Below are 7,148 nucleotides of genomic sequence, written 5' to 3'. Positions count from 1 at the left end.
TTGACTCCTGTTGAGGACTATGAATCAGCTTTAGTTTATTTTCATATATGGCCTATGTCTAAATCATTCTTTGGTAGGCAGATATCCAGTTGTCTCAGCATTCTTTGCTAAAAAGACCACTTGTGATGTTTAATTTTATGTGTCAACCCTTCAGACTTGTCCCAAATTTAATCTAGTGTACTGGGTTCTTGTAAACCATCCCATCTCACAGGGACCCAGGAAGGAGCCTGTGTGTGCCAGGCTGCTTTCTCAGCTGAGCCCAGGTCTCCAGGAGAGACTAGGCTGAACCCTCAGCAGCCCACACTCCTGGAAACTTGGCGTGCACCCTGGGGATCTGGGCCACACAGCGCAACATCCCCTACACCTTCCATGCTTCTCCAAATAAACTGGAAATTGGGGCGATTTTTTTACTAAATCAATCAAGAGACCAAATCATCCTCTTTGGTCTGTGGGGAGGTCTTCCTTAGCCGTTTAAGAGCTTTAGCAAGCAGAGCTAAATAAGAAACAAAAGAAGAAAAATTGCCCTCACTAAGTGATGAAAGAATTCTGCAGCAATTGGCAAGAACACTGAGAAGCTAGTGTTTAGATACGAAAACAAAAACCTCTAAGGCACTTACACAAAACACTGGCATTCAAAATGGAGAATCTCACACACATAGACCAGCCCGCTGACAGACGGGTAGAAAGACCAATGCTTCTCAGGGCAAACATCTTGGGTTACAGCAGCTTTGGGCTTATTTATTTTCCCCATTAGGTACTGCATTCAAAGGACGTTCATGTGGTATGTGCATTGAAGATCAAAGTCCATTTTTCAAAGTAGAAAAAAAAAAACACAGAAAGAGAACTCACTCTTCCAAATATACGTGTGTTCCGAGTTATGAATATGTTCCATCCTTTGTTGGGGGAAAATGAGTTGAAGACAGGAAAGAAGGAGGTGATAGAATCGAGTGTGTACCTGTCATTGTCAAAGAACGACGCCAGACTCCGCTCTGCCCGTCTGTGAACTCCTAGAGCTTAAGACAATTGGTGACCACTTCACTTGGGATGGCTTCTGGTGGTGATACTGGAGACATTAGTCAAAGACAACTTTCTTTTTAAAGAGTTCTTCAGCATATTGTGTTGACTTAAAAATACCAAACCATTTTCATACTGAGTTTCATATGTAGCCTCTCTCTGCAAAAACTCCTATGTCCCTTTCTCTCTTATTCCATTTCAAGTATAAGTTAAAGGACTCCTGCTACATTATCCTGGTGTTTCCTAGTGCTTTAACCATACACTAATTCCAGAAATGTCCCCCAACAGATAAGTATTTCTAAATAGCATGTATTCAGAACCTCAGTTCCACACATGTCGATTGTTGGCCTTTTGTGCCAGATATTGTGGATTCTCCTGTGAGTAAAACAATTTTTTTCTTTCAAAGTGTGAAGAAGACTGATAATTCCTATGCTAAGCAGGAAATCCCAAGGCAGCATGTAAAAGGAGTGATCATGCAATGCTTTCAAAACCATCTGCCCACTCCTGTGATTGGAGTCAGAGAAGTAGAATGGAAGTGACAGCTCATGAGCTTCATCTTATAGAGTTAGGAGGAGTTAGATGGGTCCAAAACCCTGGGAGAGACCTTCCTGGCATGGGGAACTGTAATGGAAGGCCAGTTTGTTGTTGTATATGAAAAAAAGACAGGGTGGGAGAGAGGAAATAGAAGAAAATCCTGGAAGGTGCCTTAGTCAGCTTTCCATCACTGTAATAAATGCCTGAGATAATGAACTTAAAAAGAGAAAAGGTTTATGGGGCTGACAGTTTTGGAGGTTTCAGTCTAGGATGGATTGCCCCCTGTTGCTTTGGACCTGTGGTGTGGTGGCCCATCATGATGGGGAGCATGTGAAGGAGCAAAACTCCTCACCTCCTGGCTGGGAAGTAAAAGAAAGGAAGAGAAAGGGGCTATGACCCTACAATCCACCTCAAGAGCATGCCCCCAGTGACCTGAAGACCTCCCACTAGTCCTCACTTCTTAAAGTTTCTACCACGTCCTAAGAGCTGGGACTAAGCCTTTAATACATGGGGACTCTGGGAGACAATCCGGACTCAAGCCACAGCAGAGGATTCTGAACGGCACATCAGGAGCTTGGAGTCATCACAGGGTAACATGGACAGATTCGTATTTGAGAACAGCTGTTCTGGCAACTCTGTAGAGGAAGGATTTAAAGGAGATGATACAGAATCAGGGAGACCAGGAAGGTACTCTTAATGTAGCCCAGGCAAGAAATAATGAGACCCATCCTCATTAGGTAGGAACCTTCGAGCACCAGGGGAGGGGACAAATGTGAGGATTATTTTAGAAGCAATAGAAAGGACTTAGGAGTGAGGGGGAATGGTTCCAGGGTTTCTGCATTGGGCAACTGAATGGATGGGTGGAGGGATTGGTGGAGGGATGTGTGGATCAATGGGTGGGTGGATAGATGGATGGATGGGTGGATGGATAGATGGATGGATGGATCCATGGATGGATAGATAGGTGAATGGATAGTTAGATATATGGGTGGGTGGGTGGATGGATGCCCAGATAGTTGGACAAACTGATTTCAAAAGAACAGAAGGAAAGAATAGGGAATTTGACTTTAAATATGTGGAGTTTGAAGGACCCAAGGAATAGTTAAATATAAATGTGTGAGTGTGAGTCTCTGGAGAGGGGTCTAGACTAAACACGGACTTGGGAGTAATTCACACATTTGGGCACTATAAAAGTGTGGGCTCTTGTTTATTTTCTTGTGTTTTATTTACTGCTACATATCCAACATTTAGAACAGCACACACCATAAATATCTATTAGATGAAGTAGTGAAACTCTTGGGAGTGAGAGAAATTGTCCAGGCAGATGCACAGAGAGAGAAAGAGGAGCAGACAGAGGACGCACAATTCTTCTCCCTTGCCCCTCAACGCTGCACCGACCCTGAGTCCTGCCATCAGGAACGCCTTCGCCTGCATTCCGCTGGAATTGAGTCCCTTTCTCCCCCATCACCCCACCCTGGTCCAAGGAACAGCCACCTCTCCCCAGAAGCCCCCCCCCATTTGCCTTAGACAGCTCCCCTCACCCTTCATGTGTCAGCTTGACATCTCTTCGCCAGCCCATGCAGATTCTGCTGGGCTGCTAGGTGATCTCACAGGGCACACTGCTGTCCCTCAGAGTGCACGATCTCACTTACATTCTTTTCTGTGCCATTCGACACTCAGGTGTGCTTCCCGCAGGTCGATGCACACCATATCTGGCTTTTGATTGTTGTTGGATCTGTAAGCTCCAACCCCGTGCCCGGTGCAGATGGGGATTCTGTAAATATTTGTTGACATGATGAATGAATCTGCGTGTGCATTTCCCCCTAAAGTGTTTATTTCTAAAGGCTTTACAAATCTCAGCCCAAGAAGATCTCCCCGGACATAAATACTACATGCTTTTGCTCCTGCCCCTCAGTTATCACACAAGATTGAACAGCATGTGCCCATAAACACTACTTAACAAAGTTGCACATTCATCTAGCTTTTCAAGCTGTACTGAAAAAAAAAAAAAAACAATTCTCATGTAAAAATTTCAACAAGTCTCTTCCTTTAGATACACTTCTACTAAAAAGAAGGAATCAATGAGAAAGGGCAAGTCAGAGGCTGTTTTATTCTATCCTTTACCATAGGACATAATGTGGACACTGTGCAATTAGAGCAAAAGCTTTTAAAAATTACTTTGAGCATTCATATGTTATGCAAAGTTATTTAAAATATTTCTGATTAAATATTATAGGCTGTGGATGCATACACATCCATACACGTATTGCTTTTTGGAACTTTATGTATTTTTTTGCTGAGGATCAAACCCGGGCCGCACACATGCCAGGCGAGCACGCTACCGTTTGAGCCACATCCCCAGCCCTACCATATGTATTCTAATAGACATAGTTTTGTGATGTCTTTTAAGTAACTTGTAACTATACTTGAGTATTTTACCTGGCTGTTTCCTCAGTCATACATAAGGAGAAGATCTAATTGATGTTCTCATTGCTAATGCACAAGCCCTCTTGCTTGCCCAAGAGTAATCAGTGTTCCTCAAATAAATATTTGCCAGTCTCAAATTTTTCATTAAATGTTTCCTTTTTTTTTCAAAAAATAAATAAGAGGCATCTAGTTTAAGACAATGCTCAGAGATTGAATCTCCCAAATTTGTAAAAATGATTGTTCCTTTGTTACTTAAAAAAAAAGATTCTGACATTGAAAGAGACAGTTCTGATGTTTTCACGCCACCTTCCAAGATTCCGTCTGCTTACAACAGAGTCCTCTGTCGACAGGTGAGAAGAATGGGAAACAGAGTATCTGGGACTCCAGCTGCTGAAGGAATCCACGTGAAAGACGCTCACTGGTTTTCCTGCAGCAGCAAAAGGCTTTCGGGCCCACTGTGTCAACGAAGGACAAATCCATTTGTGACTCGGTTAAAAGACCCCACACCTTGCTTACAAGAAGATTTCTTATAGGGATTTCGGAAATCAAATCCAAATCAACAGGCATATCTGAGTCCAGTGTTCATGATGAAAATCCCTCCCCCTGTTTAAGGAGATGATCTTAACGTAGGTTTCTCTAGACCTGACCCTGGGGAAGGATTTTATGCAGTAGTTTCTTTTTGTAGTGGGGCAGACAGGGCAAGTAGGAAACATAGCAGGGAAGTGGAGATGGGAGAAAGGAAAGGAAGAGCACTCATAAAGCCATCCTTGGTGAGAACCCGAGCTCATTCCCAGGGTGGACCCTGGGAGTCAGTGTGAAGGCAGGATCCGGTACCCCAGTTGAGAGGCAGGGGAGCCACGGTTTTTTGTACAGGTGGTCTTTCTTGGAAGGCTGCTTCCAAAGTGGAGCCTTTCCAAGCCCTTCCAGCCTGGTAGGTTAAGGTCGGAGAAAGCCCTCTGGCCACGGAATGCAGCTGCTGACCGCCGGAAGCTGGGCCTGTGTGTTCTGAAGAGTTAGAGGAGAGGGTCTGGGCCCAGGCCCCCAGAGCATCTGTCACAAGGATGAGCTGTGCCAAACAATTCTCATTTATTGAGTTCCTGCTGGGTGCAGGGTCCTTGACATTAATAATTTCATTTTGCAGCTCAAAACAAGCCTCTGAGAGAGGCATTAGGATGGGGATTTTACAACCCAAACGTGAAGCTAGTCAGCTTCTTCGAGGTTGTGCACTAGCTCACAGCATGACGAATCTGGCACCAAAGTCTCAGGTCTGAACCATGACCCTGTCCCAGAAGGGCTCCCCCGGGCCCTCCGTCAACACACACGGACCCCCATTCCACCCAGCGCAGCTCACACAGGCCCTGGCGCCCTTCCTGACGTGGGGCTCTGCACCCGGCCTTTGCTGGTTCTTCTGCATTGGCATGGAAAGCTGTGCCAATTATTCAACAGTCAGTTGACCAAATACAGGACAACTTTGTGCAGGGGAGCGGAGCTCTGTGAGCCTTTGACTGAAACTTCCAAATGAACATTCCATGTGGCCCGGGCTCGGTGAGAAAGAAGGTTTAATGAATCTCCATGGTGCGTGGCTAAAGACAGGCCTGAACCACCCGAGCTTGAATACAATTATGAGGGGCTCGTCCCAGTGCTTTGGGGCACAAATAACTGTTATCTGAAGTTGGAAAAGAATTTCCTGAAATAGCTGGTAATTGTACAATGAAGCACATCATAAAAGCTCTCAATTCCTTCCACCCTCGTCCCCGAGCACTAAAGCAAAATTGGAGCAGTCGGGGTATTGATCTAGACCATGAAATGATTTTCAGAGACTTTCCCTCCCACAGAGAAAAACTCACCTACCTCGAATGACCTCTCTGTATAGACCACTGCAGTAATAAAGGGCTTGCTCTTATGGAACTTGCTGCATATTCTCCAGGCAGATTGGGACCAACCAAATGCTCATTCTTCTGAGAAAGGATAGTAATGACCTCCTGTGAATTCAGACATTTAAGTCACAACCTTTTAATTTTATTTTTGGGGGGAGGGAATCTGAATCCTTTGGAGTGCTAACTTCTCAGACTCCTCATTTTTTTTTTCTTTTATAATTGTCCAAAGAATCTCCCTAGTTCTTTGAGTCTATGCGAAGCCAACTGCAAGGGGAATAAATAATTTGCCCTTTTTTTAAACTATTAAAAGATATTCAAGAGACCTTCCCAATGCAGGATCAAATATTTTGGAGAAAAAAAAAAAACAGGAATATGTTGAGCAAACATAAGTACACGGTTTCTGCCTGATACCAATCGCCATCTCTGCCATGCAAGTTACCCCGCAGGATTTGCATTCTCAGCTGGGGCAGGAGATCAGTTGTGTGAACAGACTCCACCATGTGCACCAACCAATTAAAGGGAATATTGCTGCAGATGCACATCTAGAGCAACTTGGAAATTAAATCAGGAAAACTTAGAATCTTCTGTATCCCAGCAGATAGAGATTGCCTCTTCCAGAGGGAATTTGGTTTTTTGTGCCTTTAAACATCAACATTGTAAAAAGGTCAATTTATAGTAGGATGAAAGGACACTTGAAGTACCACTGAGAAGAAACCACAAAAAAGTAGCCCTGGAAATGAAGGGTTTGGGGGACTTCTGAGGCTTCTGCAGTACCCTTCCCATTTAGATGACAAACACCTCCTTTTCTACAGATAGCAGCAGAGAAATGTGTAGACATGCTTTTCTGAAAACTGACTCATGTGCAAGGATACTGTGCTCCTTTTCACAGCGTGTTCTCTGTCCAGTAAAACTACGCTCCACCAATAAAGCAAAGGAACAGCTATGATGGTGAGATTAACTAGATAAGAATTAATATTAAATTATCAGGCTGGGGATGTAGCTCAGTGGTAGAGAGCTTGCCTAGCATGCAAAAGGCCCTGGGTTCAATCCCCAGCACCACAAGAAAGAGAGGAAGAAAGAAAGAAAAGTTAAGCAATATCTGTGTGTCATGAAGACTCCGCCAGAATAAATCAATGTGCATGGGGAGCTTGTGGGGTGAGGCGAATCGTCAACATGGTCAATGCCGCAAACTTGCTTATGGATGGTACCTACTGAATTACTTCTCCTGCTCAAATCAACCCAGTGGCACTGAGCTGTGCTAAAAAGACCCTAAGAAATAAGAGACTTGGTGTTTGA

The 7,148-nt window shown here is 44.2% G+C and overlaps 1 non-coding gene across 1 annotated transcript; it reads left to right on the top strand.

The window, feature by feature from the left end:
- The first annotated feature begins 6,841 nt into the window (after window positions 1-6,841).
- Trnaa-agc (transfer RNA alanine (anticodon AGC)) lies at window positions 6,842-6,914 on the top strand. Its single transcript has one exon. It is a non-coding gene; the product is annotated as a tRNA-Ala (tRNA).
- The last annotated feature ends 234 nt before the right edge of the window (window positions 6,915-7,148 follow it).

The sequence above is a fragment of the Ictidomys tridecemlineatus genome, chromosome 13 (genome assembly GCF_052094955.1).
Source record: "Ictidomys tridecemlineatus isolate mIctTri1 chromosome 13, mIctTri1.hap1, whole genome shotgun sequence".
NCBI classification, from domain to species: Eukaryota; Metazoa; Chordata; class Mammalia; order Rodentia; family Sciuridae; genus Ictidomys; species Ictidomys tridecemlineatus.
The sequence above is the reverse complement of the archived record's forward strand: the minus strand, read 5'-3'. Positions and strand labels throughout refer to the sequence as shown.